Source organism: Triturus cristatus, chromosome 2_1 (assembly GCF_964204655.1).
Source record: "Triturus cristatus chromosome 2_1, aTriCri1.1, whole genome shotgun sequence".
Taxonomy (NCBI): Eukaryota; Metazoa; Chordata; class Amphibia; order Caudata; family Salamandridae; genus Triturus; species Triturus cristatus.
Window position 1 is genome coordinate 502,771,553 of NC_140581.1, and position 21,130 is coordinate 502,792,682.

At 47.9% G+C, this 21,130-nt stretch overlaps 1 protein-coding gene across 6 annotated transcripts in view; it reads left to right on the forward strand.

Annotated features, from left to right (window-relative positions):
* The window catches only part of LOC146865554 (baculoviral IAP repeat-containing protein 1-like), a 1,189,967-nt gene that overhangs the window by 256,979 nt on the left and 911,858 nt on the right, over nucleotides 1–21,130 (forward strand). Inside the window, exon 3 of one of the 6 annotated variants that reach the window (XM_085632372.1) lies at nucleotides 19,018–19,484. The exons of the other annotated variants lie outside the window; for them this stretch is intronic. The gene's annotated coding sequence lies outside the window, so the exon portion shown is untranslated. The remainder of the gene's footprint in view (nucleotides 1–19,017; nucleotides 19,485–21,130) is intronic. 6 annotated transcript variants of the gene reach the window in all.

Genomic DNA, 21,130 nt, shown 5'->3' on the forward strand with positions numbered 1-21,130 from the left:
TTCGACTTAAGGACATCGGCCTTGGAGACAAAGCTCTTAACTGGCTACACTCCTACCTCACAGATCGGTCCCAGAAAGTGGCTCTGGGCCCCTTCTCTTCTGAACCTAAAGGCCTCTGGTGTGGTGTCCCACAGGGGTCGGCACTCAGCCCTCTGCTGTTCAATGTCTATCTGGCCCCGCTTTTCACCTTGATTGCTAAATGGGGGGTCAAGGCAATATCATACGGGGATGACACTCAATTGGTCTTCCCCTATACAGACACGTCAGAGGCAGCTTTTAGTAAAATCAGGGGCTGTCTTCGAGACGTGGCCAAATGGATGAACACTAATAAACTCAAAATGAATGCGAGCAAAACAGAGGTGTTATTCTTAGGAAATCTCAAACACCCCCCTCCGGACCTGTGGTGGCCAACGGAAATGGGCCCTGCCCCATCTCCCGGAACCCATGTAAAAAATCTAGGAGTAAGATGGGATGAGAATTTGTCCTTCTTGCCGCATATACAACAGCTTACCGCTGGCTGCCTGCACAAACTCAGAAATTTGCGAAAATTTCTGCCCCTGCTACCAGTCGAGTGTCGAAAAACGGTTGTTCACGCAACAATCACATCTCGACTTGACTATTCTAATGGCCTCTTACTTGGTCTGCCCAAATATGCGGTGCAACGCTTACAGATCGTGCAGAATGCGGCTGCGAGATTGATAAAACGTGTCCCTTTCAGGCAGCATATCTCTCCGCATCTGCACGAGCTGCACTGGTTGCCAGTGGCAAGCAGAATTAAGTTCAAGGTGCTTACCTTGGCTTTCAGAGCACTAAAAGGCACGTGTCCCAACTATCTAAAACTTCGACTTCCCCGTAACCACCAAAAACGAGAGCTGCGCTCAAACTCCTTGCTCAAGCTAACTACTCCGCGTGTGAGGAAAGCTAGACTTGGAGGCAGGTCCTTCTCTGCCGGCACGGCTAAACTATGGAATACCTTGCCCCCTGCCATCCAATCTACCACTACAGAAGCTAGCTTTAGGAAGCTCCTAAAAACTTGGCTCTTTATGCAATAATCTTGATCTTCCCCCTGACTACTCGCTCTTGGCTGTAGGACTCGCTAGCGCCGGGACACCACACCTGAGGTAGCTGTTCGTGCTCTACAAGCATCTGTATTATTATTATTATTATTAAATCTGAGGACTGGCAGCACAGGGACAAAAAGTGGGCGCTGTACTGAAATATAAAGTGCGGCACTCGTGCAGAGAAAAGTAAGGTTTATGGTGTCCCTTGAAGTGGGCACAATTCTAAAGATGAAAAAAATACTGATAAAAGTGGACACCTGATAAAACCATTAAGCACAGCACCCGTACTGTTAATATAAAAGAATCTGCTGTGCTCAAACATAAAGCGCAGTGCCCGGGGCGGAACCGGGGGCAATTAGGCGCTGCGAGCCCTGCGGGCACTATTGTTGAGAGTGTGTTGATTGATTTGGGTGAGCCGTGCGGCTGCCATTGTCAAACCTAAAGCTTTCTCGCGTTTGAAAAAAAACAGGCTTAAAACCTGTGCTCTGAGAAAAAAAAATATTTATGGCGTGAGCAGCGTTAATGGCGTGGCTGACATTCTTTAAGCCATAAACATTATATAAGATAGAGCAAAACCGCGCTGCTTAAAATAAACAAAAAGTGAAAGCGCGCATTGCGCGCTTAAAGCATATCGTGCTTGCAGTAGGAAGAACTCATTAAAGAAAGTAGTGCTTAGAGACTTAAAAAGACGTACCTTGTAACAGCCGAAGTAAAGGGGCCAGAAGCCATGGGAGGTTACAAATGAAGACATGGCCATACTAAGGAGGGACTAACAAGCTGGTTACTGAATCAGAAGCCTCCATTTACGAAGGACAAAGACACAAGCCAATGAAAAATATGTGCGGAGAGTGGGAAGGGCTTCTCTTCAATACTCTACTACAGCAAGTCTCGCAGAGCAGCGCATGCGCACTGACTCGGGCTCGACCTAAAAAGGGTACAAATGAACATAGGAAATAAGGAAAAAGGTGTAAGAAAAGGAAGGAAGTAAATAAAGATTGAAGGGTGGAAAGAAGAAAAGGAAAGATGAATGACATAAAAAAGAAAAAATGAAAAGAGAGAAAGAAAGCAGACAAATATAATAAAATAAAGAAGAAATGTGAGATGAAAGGATGGGTGATTAAATGAAAGAAGAAAAAGAAAGAATTAATGAATATAAGGAATCCAAAAAGAAAAGATACAAAGAAGGTGTGAAAGAATGCCACGAGCAACACAAGAATAAACTGATAGAAAGATGGATAGAAATCTAGAAAAAAGGAATGAGGGAAGAATAGACTGAAGGAAGGAAAGAATGAAATACACAAAAAAAAAAATAAAAGAAAGAAGGAAGGAACAAAAAGAAGCATGAAAAGAAAGAAAGAAGATGGAAAGGATGTATGAGAGAAATAGGTCTATACTAGTAAATATGTAGTTTTGAGCCAAATCCCTTTAAAAACATGCTATAATAGTCACTATTTTGCACAATTTTCTGCACATTTTTCACTTCATAGAAATATCCCTCACTTTAATCACTCATTTATTGCAATGTTTGGGTCAAAGTGGGGGGTATTTATTTTTCTGACTACTCCCTGGTACCATCCTGACATGTCTCTTCCCTCAGTGAAATACATCTTGCTGGAGGGAACTGTTAATGTGGCTCCCTCCACCCACCTTCTATTTTAAGGTAAGGTAAGTCGAGGGCGGAGTGTATTACTTAACAGCACCCTTGCAGTGGCATGTACTTCACACTGTTGCAAGCGCGACGCTGGTGCAGGGGAGAGGCTAAAAAGAGTGAGAGGGCGGAAGGGAAGGAAAACTGCAGGGAGAGCGGAAGGAGGAGGGGTGGGGGCTGGGAAAAGGTAACAGCGAAGAGATGAGAAAGAATTGTATTGTATTTCGAGAATTAAAGTGCAGGGTTGGGGATGTTGAGTGCAGGTGGGTGGCGGTTTGTTTTTAGCATCTTGGAGGCCGGCTGTGGCTCCAGGATGATTGTAGTGCTGTTAAACACCATGCAGAGCAGCACAGAGGATGAAAACACCTCGGCTGCCCGCCCACCTTTTATTGACCCAGAGCAGCAGCGCAGGGTCAATTAAAGGAGGATGGAATAAAGCTTTTTAAAAGATTTTGCGGGGGCATTTGGATTTTTACAAAAGTCCCAATTTTTCAAATTTTTTTGCAAATTGGGAAATCAAAGAATCCTGACGGGTCTGTCACGGTTGGTCTATTTTGCCAGCCAGCAGTAAACTGGGTTAGGGAAATGCTCACTAACAGTGCAGTTCAATATCTGAGACTCACTGGCTTTGTGGTACAGACAGTATATTACCTCAATCTCATGCACTATTCTTAGTTCCACTCAGTGGCATGTAAAGGGCGAAGCCACCGCGGATGAGGCCTACCCCAAGCCCTGAAATAACAGGACACACACACTGTGGTACACTGTGTGGCAGAAAGATCCCAAGCGGTCTTTCCCTGTTTATTTATCTCCTCCGGGATAGCCTGCCCTGAGGAGTGGTGCAGTGGCAACAAAGTAGGAAAGAGCCCAGATAGCTCTCCACATCCCTCCTTTCCTTTAGTAGCTATCAATCACATTAACTTCATGCTTAAGCTAAAACACATACAAAGTCTCTGAGCCGTTGGCTGGGTGCAGGGTTCGGCTAGAGACCATACTCCTGCACTGGGAGCTGGAACTGGACCCTGCTTCTGCCGTACCGCAGGTCACCAGTGCACTCGGGGCACTCTGACAGGGTGTGCCATCGGGCTTGCGATACTCAACCATGTCATGTGCTTTGAGTTCAGTGAGCCCGTCTTGACCAGAGCGAGACCCGTGCGCTTTTTAAAACTAGGACACGTTCCGGGTGACCACCTGCGTGCCCCTCTGCGCTGAGACCGTAGTACCGTTGATGCTGATGACTCTCCACACTTCAGACTCATAAGGGGTCTGGAACTTGCAGCCTGGGTGTCTGTCCTTTACTACCAAGTAGTTGCCCACGCACGAGGGCGAGGCTTGCCTTTCGATTGGTATTCTCCCTCCGGGCCTGTACAGCCATGCTGTCCCTTTCTGTGGGGCTCCAGGTGGAGTCAGTCGGGATGCTGTTTTGCGTAGCTTGCCTAAAGAGCAGGTGGGAGGTGCGCAGCAGGTGGTACTGTGTGGAGTCTGCCGATATGCGTTGAGGACCTGATGTAGTGATTTTTCTGCATCCTCTCCTCTTTCTACTGCAATACGCAGCACCCGATTGAGAGTCCTCATGAAGCGCTCAACCACCCCATTTGCTTGGGGCCATTGTGGCATGATCCTCTGGTGTTAAATGGCCTTTCCTTCCGGATACTCATAGACTCTTGTCCCTGGAATGGGGGCCAATTATCGGACTTGATCTCCTCGGTGAGGACTAGCAGCGCAAATGTCTTGTCAAGAGCAGTTTGTACCTGCGAGAACGCTGTGGATGTCACCACTTCAAGGACGGGGAATTTTGAGTAGGAGTCCATCCGTATCAGAGTGCTGGGGCCATCAGGGAAGCTTCCGTAATCGATGCTCACTCTAGACCAGGGTTGTTTCACTGGGTTCTTCCATCATGACTGGGGCTGGATCAGGATCACCGCCTCTGACCGTGCATGAGTGGCAGTTCCGTATTTTCTCCTCCACAATGGGATCCATGCCAGGTAACCACACCTTGCAACATAGCCGTGCTTTGCTTTTTGCCATTCCTTGGTTTCCAACTTGTGCCAATTCGACAACTTGGTCTTGCAGTTTCTTCAGAAACATGATTACATGGCACAACACCGTGCTCCCCTTCACTGAGTTCACTGCGGAAGCTCCATAGTTGCTGTCTCGCCTGATGGCCTGATGGGTGCATGCGCCCCATCTAGAAAGTGCGCCCATCCTCTGGCGAGCAGGGCTTCCTTGACACTTGTCAGGTTTACATCCAGCGCCATGGCCAGGCCAATTTCCTCCAGCGTCAGTGCCTTGGGGCAGGCCTCTGGGTGACCATCCTGAAGAGCGCCTCCATGTGCTCTTCTTCTGCATGCAGTTGTTGCAGTTCCGTCATGACAGGGTGTCATGATAGGTTGTTGACCCCAGGGCGGAACACAACTTCGAATCTGTATGCTTGCAGTTGGACGGCCCACCGTTCTGTCCTGGGGGGAGCCAACCTTGATGATCCCGTGAACAGGGGAACTAGCGGCTTGTGGTCCGTAACCACTTGAAACTCCTGCCTATAGAGGTACAGATGGATATGCTGGCAAGCCCACTTGATGTCCAGGGCCTCCCTCTCGATCTGGGCGTATCTGGTTTCTGTGTCCGACAGGGCACGGCTGTCATATGCAATGGGTGCCCACGTGTCGCGTCCACTTTCTTGCAGGAGGACGGCCTCCAGGCCGACGGGACTTGCATCCACGACCAATTCGGTGTGCCTTCCAAGGTGAAAGTACGCCATAACTGTCCTGTCCATTAGGGCGGTCTTGATGGCCTGGAATGCTGAGTTGGCTTCCGTGGCCCACTACCAGACTGCTCCGCTGCATGTGAGGGCTCTCAGTGGTTCAGACAGAGAGGGTAGGTTTGGTATGAATCTGCCACAGTAGGTGGCCATCCCCAAGAAACTGCGGACCTCAGTTGGTGTGGTGGCCGTTTGGGCCGACCGATGGCTGTTGCTTTCTTCGGATCCACCCATAGTCCTTCCCTTGAGAAGATGTACCTGAAGAAATCAACTGGCTCCTGGTAGAAGGAGCACTTTGCTTTATGGAGAGTAAGGCCACTGTCTGCCAAACATTGGAGAGTGGTTTGCAGGTGCCTGTGGTGTTCTTCCAGAGTGTTTGAAAACGCTGAATGTCATCGCTGAGGTTGATGATTCCCATTTTTCGCGGCAGCTGCTGCCCCCGCAGCCCCTCCCCCGCAGCACGACCAGTGCGACCGGCCCAATCCAGCTCTCCTCCTCGCTCCTGCCTCCCAGCTGTCCAGCCCTCCCCGACCCCTACTTGATGCAGCCACTGCGCGCCCGCTGCACATCCGCACCGCCGGGGTGCCAAAGGCAAGCTGGTATGCGCCCATCCGCGACCCGACTGCGACCAGCGCCAGGAACCCTGGATCTCTGCACTGCCAACGCTACGACCCAGCGGCACTCCACGCTCTCAACCCAGGCTGCAACAACCACTGCAACCTAGCATCACCAGCCGACACCCACGGACCCTTCAGCTGTCACCGCTGCCGGCACACCTGCAGCACAGCCAAGACCATTGATCCAGCGCAATCCGCCTGCAACAACTCAACCGAACTGAAGACCCTGCAATGCATCCTCCTCAATGTCCGATCCCTCCACAAACACGCCACTGAAATCTGGGAACTCATCAACAGCACTACGTATCATTCTTTACCAAAACCTGAAACCAACACCACCTTGGGACCGGATATCGCCATTGCCATTCCCCAAGGATAGAAGATCTCCAGGAAGGACCGCCCCACCCGCCCGGGAGGAGGAATCGCCATTGTCCACAAATCCACCCTCTGCCTGTGCACACTCCTTGACGAGTCCACAGACCTGATGGAACACCTTCACTTCAAGATACTGGCCAGCCCTACCTCCACCCTCTGAGGAACCCTCATCTACCGACCCCCTAGACCCCGCGGACTATTCGCCAACTCCATCACGGACATCATCTCCCCTCATGCCATCACGTCCACCAACTACACCCTACTGGGAGACCTCAACTTCCACCTCGACACCCAACTGGACCCCAGCACAACATCCTTCCTGGACAACCTCCACAACATTGGACTCCAGCAGATCGTGACCAAACCCATGCACTCAGCAGGACACACCCTTGACCCCCTCTTCACAACAGGAAACTCCATCACCTTCAGCCACACCACCAAACTCCCATGGACTGACCATCGATGCATCCACTCCACCTTCAGAACACCCACCATCCACAGACACCAGCACCTGCTCCCACGAAGAAACTGGATCAGAATCACCAACGACCAGCAAACCTCATCACTCAGCAACTCCACCCCAACCATCGCGGAAAACGACGACGCCAACACCGAAGCCCGAACCATGCACTGCACAGATGGATCTCCGACAGCGCCAACACCATAGCCCCCCTCAAGAAAAACAACAACACCCACGCCAAGAAAGCTAGATGGTTCACCACCGAACTTCGAGAGTACAGACGCACTTGCCGCCGCCTCGAAAAGGACTGGAGGAACACCAAATCCACAGAAGCCCACAACAACTTCAGAGACGCCACCAACGCCCACCATCAACTCATCAGAAAAACGAGGAAAAAAGCGATTGAAGACAGAATCTCCACTCATGCACACAACAGCAAAGAACTCTTCAACTTCATCAAGGAGTTCACCCAACCCACCAGCGAGTCCACTGACATCCCTCCCTCACAAGACCTCTGCAACAAACTCAGCACATTTTTCCACCACAAAATCAAGAGCATCTACGACAACTTCGACAAAGACAACCAACACACTGAACCCTCACCAACCAGCCCCGACACCCTGAAGCCAGCGATCTACAACTGGACAGCCCTCACCACCGCAGACACACTAAAGACGATGAAGTCAATCCACTCTGGGTCCCCCACAAACCCCTGCCCCCACCACATTATCAACCGAGCCGCCGACACCATCGCACCCATGCTCTGCCACACCATCAACCGCTCCCTGGCAACCGCCTCGTTCCCTGATGATTGGAAACACGCTGAGATCAACCCCCTCCTGAAGAAACCCTTGGCGGACTCCACCGACCTCAAAAACTACCGACCCATCTCCCTGCTCCCGTTCCCAGCGAAAGTCAGCGAGAAAGCCATCAACAGGCAACTCGCCACATTCATCGAAGAGCACAACATCCTCACCTCCTCCCAATCCGGCTTCAGAAAAAAACACAGAACGGAAACCGCCCTCCTCGCCGCAACAGACGACATCCGTACCTTACTGGACAAAGGAGAAACAGCAGCCTTCATCCTCCTCGACCTTTCAGCGGCGTTTGACACAGTCTCTCACTGCACCCTAATACGCAGACTCCATGACGCAGTATCCAAGACAAGGCCCTTGACTGGATCCGCTCCTTCCTCTCCTGCAGAACGCAGTGGGTCAGACTCCCCCCTTTCCTCTCGGACCCTACACCTACCACATGCGGAGTCCCCCAGGAGTCCTCCCTCAGCCCTGCGTTCTTCAACATCTACATGGCTCCACTCGCCCCCATCGTCTGAACCTACGGACTCAACATTGTGTCATACGCAGACGACACCCAACTCATCCTCTCCCTATCCAATGAACCCAACACCGCCAGACACAACTTTAGAGAATGCATTGAAGCCGTCGCCAAATGGATGAAAAACAGCTGTCTACAACTAAACACCAACAAAATGGAAATACTCATCATGGGCCCAAACCCAGATGCCTGGAACGACCGCCCTCGGAAGCCCGCCCATCCCCACGGACTATGCATGCAACCTGGGAATCATCCTGGACTCAGAGCTCAAAATGGACCGCCAGATCAACTCCGTCTCGTCCTCCTGCTTCCACACCCTCCACCTCCTACGTAAGACCTTCAAATGGATCCCCCTCGAAAACAGAAAGACCGTCACTCACGCCCTGGTCACCAGCAGGCTCGACTACGGCAACACACTCTATGCCGGAATAAACAAAAACCTCACCCGCAAGCTACTGAACATCCAAAACGCCGCCGCAAGACTGGTCTTCAACCTGCCACATCTCCCAGCACCTGCGAACACTCCACTGGCTCCCCATCAAAGCTAGAGTCACCTTCAAGATGCTAACCCACGCTTACAAGGCCCTCCACGACACCGGAACAGCATACCTGAATAGCCGACTCAAACTCCACGCACCCCAAAGGACCCTACGATCAGCCCAGCTCTCCTATGCCGTGGTTCCCCGCACCAGAAAGACCAGATCGGGAAGCCGCTCCTTCTCCTTCCGCGCGGCCAGAGCCTGGAACGACCTTCCGCTCCACCTCAGACAGATAACATCGCTCCCCATCTTCGCAAGAAACCTCAAAACCTGGCTCTTCGACAGACCCCCTCCTTGATGGACTTGAACCTGCGAACTCCCCCCAGCGCCTTGAGACCCTTACGGGTGTGTAGTCGCGCTTAACAAACACCTGGTGTGATTTGATTTGATGGCATTCTGGAACACTTTGGCGGCCGATGACATCCCGAAGCTCTGCCACTTGCACCTCCTGAGGCTCGCGTGGGTGGAGAACTTGGTGATGTACCTGCTCTCCGGCGCGAGCTCCACCTGATGATATCCAGCATTCAGGTCGAGCTTCAAGAACCACATGGCCCCGTTGAGGTCCGCCACTATCCCTCGTGGGTGTTAGGTGTCGTTCCCTCTTGACGGCCTGGTTGGGGAGGCGCCTGTCCACGCACAGCTGGATGGCCCCAGGCTGTTTGGGCAACACCCACAGGGTTGGGGCAGATAAGTGCTCAATGACGCCCAGATCTTTAAGCTTTTTCAGTTCAGCTTCTACCTGCACTCTCCTGTGCCTCAGAGCCGTTGGTCTGATGGAGGAATCAATATGCAGTTTGAACTGCTTGCCCTTTAGTTCACTCAGGCCCTCGAATTGTTGTGGGAACTCCCACAAGATGGCATCGGCATGGGAGTTGTGTACCTGGTTTGCGGAGAAGACTAAACCCAGGTCTTCTGCTTTGTGGCAACTGAGGAGGGTACCCTTTTTTCAATTCCGTGACATGAAATCTTGCCCACATCGTGTGCTTGTCGCCGGTGACTTCCACTTCGATCATTCCTCTTACGGGGAGCAGGCGAGTCCCGCCATAGGTGTATATTCCTGTATTTGTGAGTGAGAGAGGGGAGCGCGGTGATAGTCACTCATATTTCTCTGAGTCCATGACACACAGATACCCCAGTGTCAATCAGTGCTTGTACTGTGAAACCGTCCACCTTGATGGAGCATATGGGGGGAGAACGCCTTCACTAGTCAGCACGGCTTGCGAAGGATATGACAAACATGTCGTCATCCTCGCCATCTATGTCAAAACCAGGTCCTTGTGACGCACTGTCTTCCTGGGTGCGGTGGTCGCCGATTGACAGCTGCCGGATTTTTGGCATGAGCTGGGATAGGCGGAGTTGGCAGAGTGCCACTTTGCAGAATTCCATGGAGTTCGCTAAAACCTCAGTGGAATTCTGCTCCACTCCGCCCCCTGCTGTCACCCACCCTGAGGTCGCCACAGACTTACCTGGTCATGCCGGTGCTTCCATGCCCTGCCCAGGCTGTCTCCTCTCTCCACTCGAGGCTTGTCCGACTACCCAGGCAAAATGAAACTCCTATGCTCTACGTCACTCTTGGGAGGACTACACATTTTCTCATGCGCAGACCTCCCAAGAGTGATGAAGAGCATCTGGGTAGTCAGACAAGCCTGTAGTGGAGAAGACTGGAGACAGCCAGGAGGAGGAGGACAGCCAGGGCAGGGCACGGAATCACCGCGATGACCAGGTAAGCCAGAAAGCCTGCGGCTGCAAGTTTCCTCGGGTGTGTGGCAGAGCAAACTCCACTACGCCACTTAGTCAGAGTTTTTTGCTAAACTCCACGTTCCCAGCAGAGCGCGGAGTTGGCAAAACTCTGCATACTCCACTGCCGTAGCGAACTTCTGTGCCCGGGGTTAGGCATGACTCCAAGTGGCTTGGTGAGAGCTGACCGGGATTTACCACTCCTGCACACCCTAACAAAATGGTTTTGCTTTCCACACTGGGAGCAGACCTTTCCTTTGGCATAGCAAGGGCCTGTTGGGGGGTGTTTGGCTTCACAGTTCCCTCAAGGCCCTCCTCTCTGTGCCAGTGCGGGGCGCGTTTGGGCGCCTGTCATCGGCCTTGACTCCCTCTTCCTTGACCTGGACAGGCCGGGGAGTGTATGAAGTGGTGGCACTCCTGTTGAGGGCGGCTTCCATCTCATCCGCTAGGGCATCTGACAGTTTGTGTAACCTGGCTAGTATGAGGATGTCGTCCAATGACATTCCGGGTTGGCAGAAAATTAGCCGCCTGAGTAGTACTGACAGGCACAACTGGATGATCTGGGCACTTATCTCTACTCTTTGATCCGCAAACGTATGTTATGCATAGAACATATCCAATGATTCGGTTTCAGACTACTTTGCCTCCCGTAACTTGAAGCGCTCAAAGTCTGGGTTGAGCTGGGGGTCCAATACTGCCATCGCAGCCTCGTAGTCGTTCTCGTCCCCAGTATTTGGAGTGCTTCAAAGAGGTCGTAGAGTTCTCCACCCCATAATATATCAGTAGTGATCTCTTTACCTCTCTATTGGTCTCTCTTGTGCCACTGAAATAGTGTTTGAGGTGCCCTTTCCAGGCATTCGAGCGTGGGGCCGCCGTCGTGGGGTCCGCACGTTCGCTAAAGTGAGGAAGTGGGGTCACTGCTGCGTGGCTGTGGTATTTGGGGTGGTGCTGCGGAACCTGCCTGAGGATCAGCAGCACCTGCTTGAGAGCAGGCAGCACCTGCTTGGGGTTGTGTGCTCATGGTTGTTTGTTTTGCAGTAGTTTGCTCTGCCTGGGCGCACTGACAGTTGACCCGCTTCTTGAGGGCTCACCTTTGTTTGTGTGTTATGGTGTGTAGCAGACACCCTTCTGAGCTTTGCTGTCTACTCCCCGTTTGATTTTAGTTTTTTCACTCCGGAGCCAGTTTATGTATTTATTGACTTTTCTTCTCTTTCTTTTTTTTTTCTCTGTCAGCGTGTCATTCATGCTGTACCACTGCTTCCATTCTATCCTCCCAGCGTGGTCATGCAACATGTGGGGGCCAGCACGCTCACCTCAGGTTTCACCAATTGGATCCAGGCGCTCCTGCGCCACTCGTTGCGGAGCCATGCTCTCAAGGGCAGAGGCAGTTCCCAAGAACTATCACGCAGCGGTGGCATGCTAGGGGCACACAGGCAGCCTCAGTTGGGACGTTCCAGGCCCTTGTCCGCGTGGATGGCAGGGGGGATGTCCAACGCTGAAGCGGCGAAGTCAGGGAGAAGGCACTCAGCAGTGCAGCCAGTGTAAAGCGGTCTTTCCCCATTTATTTATCTCCTGGGGTGAGCCCGCCCTGAGGAATGGTGCAGTGGCAACAAAGTAGGGGAGAACCCGGATGACTCTCTACAGGGCGTGGTTTGGTCAGTAAGATTGGGAGGGGGGGTGAACTTCAGATTTTCCGACAATCATGCTCACATATACATTTTTCGAGGGCAGGGTGCATGAGAGGGGCCTAAGGGACAGTAGAAGAGGAGAGGAATGAAGATTGGTAGGGCTACTAATTGAGGGAAACACACAGTAATTTGTAAACTTAGAAACATTTTTGAAGACTTTCAAAACAGAGAGAGTGTGTTTTTTGTCTATGTTAAAATTCCTGATGAATTCTAACAGACACCTCTCCATACCAGACTGAGAACCCACGTGTCCAGCTATTTAGCAAAAAATTAATTTATTAGGGGGTGTAACACCCCAAACTCCCCCCCTCTAAAGCTACGCCCCTGGTTCCACTCTCGTGGAGGGAACTCATTTTCTTTTGGGTAACCCCCTTCCTGCACTACACTCTTTCAGGTCTGGCATGGTCACTGCACTTGCTTGAACATTCCAATTCGGACCTTGCCTTTTTTGCCCCACTACTTTTCTAATCCACCAACTACCACTGTACCGTAAGGTACAGATACGTAACCACTGCTACCTTCCTGCTACGGGGTTAATAGGGTGACTATCTGTTAAAAAGTTGTTGACATTCCTTATTTCTGTGGGAACTTCTGAGACATACCTGTGTACATCCTCAGTGGTAACCCAATTTGTTTGTCCACTATTGGTTCCTTTCTCTATTTGTACACAATAAGGTTGCTTTGCCTTCTCTGCCCTGTTCTTGTCCCTTACCCTGTATGTGTCTGTTCTTCACTAGCGTATGTCTTTGCCTGCTCTTCTGCATCGGCACACTACCTCCGTAGCCAGATATTGCGCCAAAACCCCACAACAAAGTATTATTTACTCAATCCGTCTCTTGTTAACCACCTTGCAATTCATTGCATAACAGCTGCTAGATAATATATGGAGACCCCCAACACATCCTTCCTCTCTCAGCAGTCTCAACTTTCTAAGTGCTGCTCTACATCTATTCAGGCCCCAGTCTGAGTTGGTTAGAGGCACATTGAGTTTTCTAAAGTAGGATTTTAGGATTCAAATGCGTAGTATACTTACATTGTATAGCAGGCGGGTGAGCATTTCCATTTTTGGCAGTACCACATATCCATTACCAACACTGGAAATGTTTTCTACAAATCTGTGCATTTTTTAGTGCAGATAAATGTTCTAGATTGCCATCTCAGTTGAACTCCACACAGTAGACTTTTACTTCAAGATATATAAATGTGTGCAATTGCCAGGTGATTCCTTTCACTGCAAATGCATTTTTCACCATGAGAATGTCTGGTCTAATTTGTAAAGCACACGTTTTGTCAGAGTTAACCTGCAAGCCTGCAATCAGAAAATGCGCCCGAAATCTGCTAGCACTGGGTTATGACCTCTATTCCGATTTATCCTTTGCATAAGAACAGTGGCAGGTTATCTGCATACTACAAAATTGTGTGTGCCACCTTTTAAAAGTATGTTCACCATGTCTTCCCTCTAGCTAATTTTCTCAGCCAATGGCTTCATGGCTGGGGCAAATAATAATACAAACTAGGTGCACCCCTGTTGGGTGTCCCTGCACAATTCAATCCTCTCAGATATTATTTATCATCATCCTCATCATCATTATCATCACCTATCCATGAGATCTGTCTTGGTTTGGGCAGTGAATGCTCTGTACCTCTTTCACTGTGGATGATAATTTTCCCTCCTCTAGTGCTGTATTATACATTTGCCGTAGGAGCGGTGATAAAATGCCAATATGTATGTGATAAAATTCTAGGGGGAATCTGTCGTCCCAGAGTTTTTCCAAGCACCATGTCTCTTATGCCTCTTTGACCTCTGCCTTAGACACTGGAAAGTGCAGTGTTTCTAACTGATCATGGGTTGTTCTGTTTAGTGTTATGGATTCTAGGTACTACTCAATGTCTAGTCAGGTTGCTATATCCAATTTACCAGGACAGGTTTTTTGTAACATGATGAAAATGTGTAAAAAGCGCGACTCACTGTTGATATTTTTACCTCTGCCATGGGGTATCCTCTCATTTCCAGTTTTCGAGTAAGGCAAGGACTGGAGTCATCCTTCCCTATTGGCATCAGAATGTGAGCGCTCCAGGTATTCATTGCAATGGAGCTTTTTGACTTATGTTGCACATTACTCTCCCTTGTTAGAGTGTTTTTGCTTATTTAAATATCTTTCTGCCTTTTTAGCCAGAGCTCCGAGAGATAGGTCATGCTTGTTTAGTTCAGTTTCTAACATTTTCCTGACCCCCCAACCCCGCTACTATCCTACCACAGTGCCCACGGATAGACACTTTCTGGTTTTCCCATTCCTCTAACACATCTGTGGCTAAGCCTTCATTCTCTTCAGTGTAGGTTTGGATGCTTTTTGTAACTACTCCGTATAGATTCTATCTTCTATCACGGTGTCCTGTCATTTTCAGGTAGCTAGTGTGGTGGCCCCACACGAGACTCAGTTATTTTTTTATTATGTTCTGAGAGTATCTTGCATAAGTATTTGTAATGTCTGACATCATCCTGTATATTGTGCAAGCATGTAGAGTCTAACATGCATGGACCGTTGAGCTGTATGAGTTTTCCCGGATTCCCAGATGTATTTGCCTCCATGCGTCATATAGTTCCCAGTGGGTTATTCAGGCACTCAGGACTTGTAAAGCCTTTTCTCCTTGAGTTTCTGGAATTACTGGATGTGAACAGTCTAGTCTCACATTTGGTATGCAGGTACAGTCCCAACCCACCAGAATCGGTGGGAGCAGCCATGAGGCCAAATTCTTGCATATTATTGGGAGGAAGTCTGATTGTTTTGTGTTGGGAGTGTATATGCTCATCATTATAATCTCTTCTTCCTAACGTCCAGCCAATCTCTGGTCAATGTATATCTGCCTTCCTTATTTGTGTGAGTCAGAGGGTGTGCATGATGTACCATGCCTGTTCCTCATTAGGGCCCCTCTAGAGTCAGAAGAATATTCTGTTGCAACTAACTGCTTTCTCAGCTTAATCACTCCTTGTTTTGTAATATGTGTTTAACTGCCATGCCACTTGAGTCACCAACATTGAAATTTCTTGTTGTGTAGACCATAGCCCTTAAACAGTTGCCTCAACTCTCATTCTCCAGGCTTGTAATGTAACTGCACTCCGCCAAACTACGACACTTAAATTAAGCCAACACTCTGCTCGGGAGTACAGGGAGTGTCTGGTTGCATGATTGGTTTCTCTGTGGCCACCCACCACTAACTACATGTTTTCTGACATGTTACTGACTCTCATTACTGTATAATTTCTTGTTCAAGCATCTTTAGTATGAGTTCCAGGTTGATATCCCAATCGCTAATACTATGGGGTTGTTCAGTTCGCCTAATCATAGGTCATCTGCTGTTCTTGGCGTGAGGGTTGGTGGTGCCTCTCCCTCAAAATGCAAGTGATCAGTGTTCAATTTATCTTCATATAAGACAGGGGATGTTGCCCTAGGGCTTTGTGGTGTCTTCCTAAGGAGGTGGGGCTTGTCTATTGCAATCGCTGCTTCTCCTTCTCCCTCCATCTGCCACTTCTTGTTCTTTGTAAGAAGGGGCTGGTATCCTCCTTGTGTTTCGATCCAGTCTCCCATCTCACTGGGGTCTGTGAAGACTTTTGCATTGTTGTTTGCTATGGACATCAGTTTAGCTAGAAAGAGAAGGATATTCTTCATTTTGGTTTCTTTTAGGCACTTCTCCCCCTCTGTGGAGGATGCTCGCTAATGTTGCACCACAGCAATGTTGTCTGGGAAGTTATGTACTCATTTATTTTCCACTGTTAGGGTGCCCTTTTCTCTGTCTTTGTGCATGATTGTTTCTCTGTTTCAGTTGTCTCCTAGCCTTGTAACTACCAGACTAGGTGGATTGCTAGAAGTAGGTTGTTTTACTGGCATGCTATGTGCCCTGTTTGAATTATAGAATTTAGTGAAGCCTTGATGAGCCACCTCGGTATTAAACAATCTCTTGAGGTATCTCACCATGTTTCGACCCAATAACTTTTTTGGGAGGCCCACAACACAAATGTTTTTACTCCTAGACTGACCCTCATTATGTTCTGCACTGCCGTCCAGGCAAGTATTCTATTGGCAAGTTTTTGTACTGTGGCTTTGAAATCGTTTGTGCTGGACTGTAGCTGTGCCATTGTGGTTTCTGCTTTACTCTATCAGTAAGTTTCCAGTGGTTATCCCACAGTAACTTGTGGTAAAGCATTGTAATTTCTTTCTACAATTCTAGTGCTTCCTTTGTAGAAGTAATTGCTTTTATGGTCTGGTCTAGTTTATCATCTGGCCAACATCTTGGGCTGCTTCTTGAACATTAATTCAGCTTTTCACTAATGGGAGATGGACTTTACTGTCCCACATAATGTCCTTCTCTTGTCTCCCCATTATAGTTAGCGTGCAAGGATAGATACTATTTTGTCTCTTAACTAGACAACTCCTTTAAAAGTTTCTAGCCCTCTTAGTGCATGTTATTTAATTTACCTTTGTGTACCTTGCCTATCATTGTTTGTTTAAAGTGTTTATAATGTTCAGCTTTTTGTGACCTTTACGGCGAGATTGGAAGCACATAAACTTGCATAGACAGTATTTTACTAGCACAGCAAGTATTTTTATGTAAAGTTGGGAAACTTAGCATAGTCAGGAATATTTTGTGGTTTGACATGTGATTATAATACATTAAAAGTAGCGTGTTGCTGTTTTAACTATGCCTAAAAGTTTATTAAGGGCAGAATTGGTTTGCTTCCTTAAGTTCCCCCTGGCGTCTTAATGGGACACTATGATGTCGAAGTTACAGGAAATGGTCACTAACACTGGGGAACCCCTGGATGATATTCAGGACTGACACCAACAGCCCATCCCCCCCTTGGTAGGAGTGGTGAGTAGCACTGACTTCCATAGAGATATGGCCCCCTTTTCAGAATCCCATTGTCATTGGGCCCTGATAGGGCTGGCTCTCCCGGTCATATAGGCACGGCAGCAGGTCTCATGCGACTCCCTTACCCCACCTTGGCTTAAGTTGTCCTCCTTTTGTTGTAACCTATGTCCACAGTTTGGCCTAAAATGCACCATGTCTGAAATGTCCACAAGCCGTCCAGTGTAAGATTCTTAAGCACCGCTACGCCATCTATGCAGGCGCTGTCACAAGACTCCTTTTAGCCTCTGTTGTACAACTCATCTGTTCTTTTCTTTACAGATGGGTACTGGATAATGTAACATTTGCACACAACTACCCATGGCGTATAGGCATTGTTCTGGTTGTATGCTGAAAATGTGAAAAATGTTAATAAAAACATTTAAACAAAAAAACGCAGAATTGGTTTGCTAAATAATACAAAGGATTTTACATAAATTTGCATAAAATTGAATTCCAGTCTCAGTTTCTGGTCGTTTTAAAATGCGACTATATTTGTCTCTGGGGAAAGTGGCAACCCTGAAAGTGTAACAAGGGGCTACCTTTCACCCTTTATTAAGAACCTAATAGTCTGCCCATCTGTACTTGACAACAGTGTGGTAAAGCTCCAATATTTCGATTCCACTTTAAATCTACATTAAGTTAGCCCATCCTTGATGCCAAATTAGGAGCAGAACCTTTCCAGGTAGTTCCATGCAGGGCGCAGCCGTCAGATTAATTTGCCTTTCCAAAGAGAGAGAACTAGAAGAGCAACACAGAGGGAAAAAGAGTCAGACAAAATAGAGGGATCAAATCAAAGAAACGATTATTCACATATGAAGCAGTTCTCAGTGTAGGTCAGAATTATGCAGCTAATAAGAACATACTCTTACTCTTGGCTTCTACCTGATCGCCTACTTGCTGCTTAAAATGGCAGAGTTAAGTAAAGGCTATTCTATTGCCACTAGGTCTTCCTCTTTAGCCACATATAGTCAACACATGCTTAGTTTAAATCATATAAGAGCACGCTTTTTAATTTTTTTTATATTGTTAAAAGTCCTGATTTATATAGTGTTACCTGAACTTGAAGTACCTTGAAAAGAGAAGAAGCATTTGGCAAAACAGGAACAGTTTGTTTAATTAAACAATGCAGCCAGGAGCACAGTCACAGGCATAGGGTCTGAGAACTATCTCAATTTACATTCTGCGTAACATAGACTTTTATACAGTTTATTGAAAGCAATAAAATATTTCTGGCGATCCTTTTTTGTAAGGAATGTGAACATTTGTCTTTGGGGCCATAACTTAATGTATTGGATGAGCAATCCAGGTGGACCTCGACCTTGTGGCCAGTGGGTATTGTGTCCCGATGTCCGGCATGGAGAGCACGTGATCACTGCGTGTCCAGATTGGCTATGTGTTCTTAACTTCATGTGGCATCTGACTTTATGGTGTTTTGGTAACGCATGCACCCCTCCGGCCATGTGTGCTTTATTGGGGCCAATCTCCCTGGACCATTGTTGTGTTGCTGCGCCTATCTGTAAAATTGATCTAGAATTTCCTGTTCGTGCATTTGTCTGCTGGCTTCGTGCCACCCCACCTGTGAATTGTCAATCAGTGACCTCAAGCCTGGGTCTCAGGGCGTGGCTAATTATGTATTTATGAGTCGAGTGGAGTTCACAACATGCAAATTCATCAATAAAGATGCAATTTCGTTTTTATACATGAATGTATCGTTCTTCATATTGGCATCAATTTTTTCATTATTAATATTCCCCCCTCTAGTTGAATATTCAAATACACTATCTAACCCATACTTCGTGACAGTTACTTTATTGGGGGACTGTTGTTCTTCGGTTTGGACAATTACTACTTTCCTTGTTACTTGCATTCTACCCAATTTGTGTTTTTACAGCAGGAAATCCCAAATTGCACGGAACCACACACAAACAAGAACATGATGAAAACCGGCAACAATGACGTGCACAATCCAGAAAACTACCGGGAGAACCAGGAGAAACGATTCAAGAACCACTCCTGCTCAGGGGCACCTCCCTCCTCTTGCATGTCTCTTTGTAAACGGCATAGTGTTTGGACGACAAGAGTCAATGTCCCATTATCGAGATCATTCTCTGGGATATACGTGCAACAGGATGCACCGATCTTGGCATACACCCTACCTCCATCGCGGTCATTAAGTCTAACACATACCGATGCTGTATCACCAAGAGGTGGATTGCTCTCAGTTCTTCCTTGATTGAATTAAGGCTGAGTTAAGTGCTGTTCATTATTTTAAGCATTTCCCACCCGGTGATTTGGAGCAGCGGGAATTGGCTTTCGTCTGCATGGTCTAGAAGGGTATGCACCCTCCCGCCGATACTTGTGAGTTCAAGAACAGTCTACATTCTTCTGGAAGTTCATTGTACTGAGCCCAGACAAAATAATCTGCAGTTCTTTATTCAGCAGTCTGATGCAACAAGAGTGTCTTCCTCCTTTGCGGGTGTTGGTACAAGTCCAAGTTTTTCTCAGGGAATGACCAGGGCAGGGGTGTGTATGGTTACCAGAGAACAGAGTGAATGCCATCCAAGGATGAGCTGAGGTTAGGCAAATTTGCCGCACTGTCAGTACATATCAATTAGTGTGGAGGTGCCTCATTGCATATCCGGAATATGCAGGATTGTTCCTCAGTTTTTATTTGTGCCCAGTGGAAATGTTCCTTTACCTCTGAAACATATGGAATACAGTGTAAGTTTTCATACAATTTGGGGTTGCTCCTTTTTTTCTAGCCAAGTGTATTTACCCACCTTGTATCCCATATTTCCTGACAAGGGGTGTCTATGGTTTTGTTCAACCCTCCCCTACGAGACCCATTTCCCTTTGTATCATTGAGCTGGATGGCCCTACATAGGAACTCCATGTCGGGGGTCCACTTGTTAAAGAAGGCTGCCCCAGATTCGCTAAGGGCCACCCTTGGACCGCAAATAGAGGCAGGAACGGATGTGTTTGTGCATTGAGGGTTTTGCTACCTTCAAGAATCCCTTCTCTGGGAAGTCTCAGACCAAACAGTATCCTACCCTTTTTGCGAATCCTGTCTAACTCAGTTTGAATATTGCTAAGCTCAGTAAAAAGGTATAAAGTAGTTGGGTTGGTCTTCTAATGGGTCAGATTCATTACTACTCTGTGGGTGTCTACCTTGTTGGGCTGGACTTTGGCCCTGATTCTGTATAGCTGTAAGTGGAGAAGGCATTCTGCTTTGTCAGGTGATACATCTTGAGACAAGTAAAGTCTATTTGCTCCTACTGCATGGGGTATCAGTGAACAGACGTAACACGACCTGGCTGATGTCTTAGAGCCCACAGTTATCATGTGCTGATACCACGTGTTGTGTAATAGGGGGCTGTGTAGTGCATGTGGAATACCAGTGTTTGGGTTTTTGTAATTATAAGTGACATGGGAGAGATCCCTACGCAAGCGCTGTGATAGTTTTTGAACAGACTCCCTTTGGCCACGCTGTTCTTAAGCAGCAAATAGGAGGTGCAAAACCCAATCTAGACAGAGGCTACATAGAAGTGCAAAACACATAACTTGTATTTGAACATTGCAGACCTTTACTATGGATCCAGGGTGATGTCTGTGGCCCTCTGGTTATCAGGTGTTTTTGTTCAACAGTTGGATCAAAACATTCACAGTGCAGCTCGTAAGTTTAATTCACACACTTTAGGTCCATATCGGGGTGATGATGTAGAAGCTGAAAGGTGGTGCACTTGGAGTTTCAATTGCAGACATGTTGGATGAGACCTTGGTTCATTTGTTAATTCATAAAAATATTGCTTGTGCGCTGTTTTTAATGATCTTTTCTCCAGGGTTCCTGAATTTACCTCAGGGGTGTGTTCTCCACACTCCATTTACACAATTTTTAGTGAGGCACTGGAAGGTGACCCCAATCGTGGTATCTATTTGATGGTTAAAGCTTGAAGGTGGCTTATGGGTAATCAGACAATGTAATCTACTTTATGAGCTTTCGTACC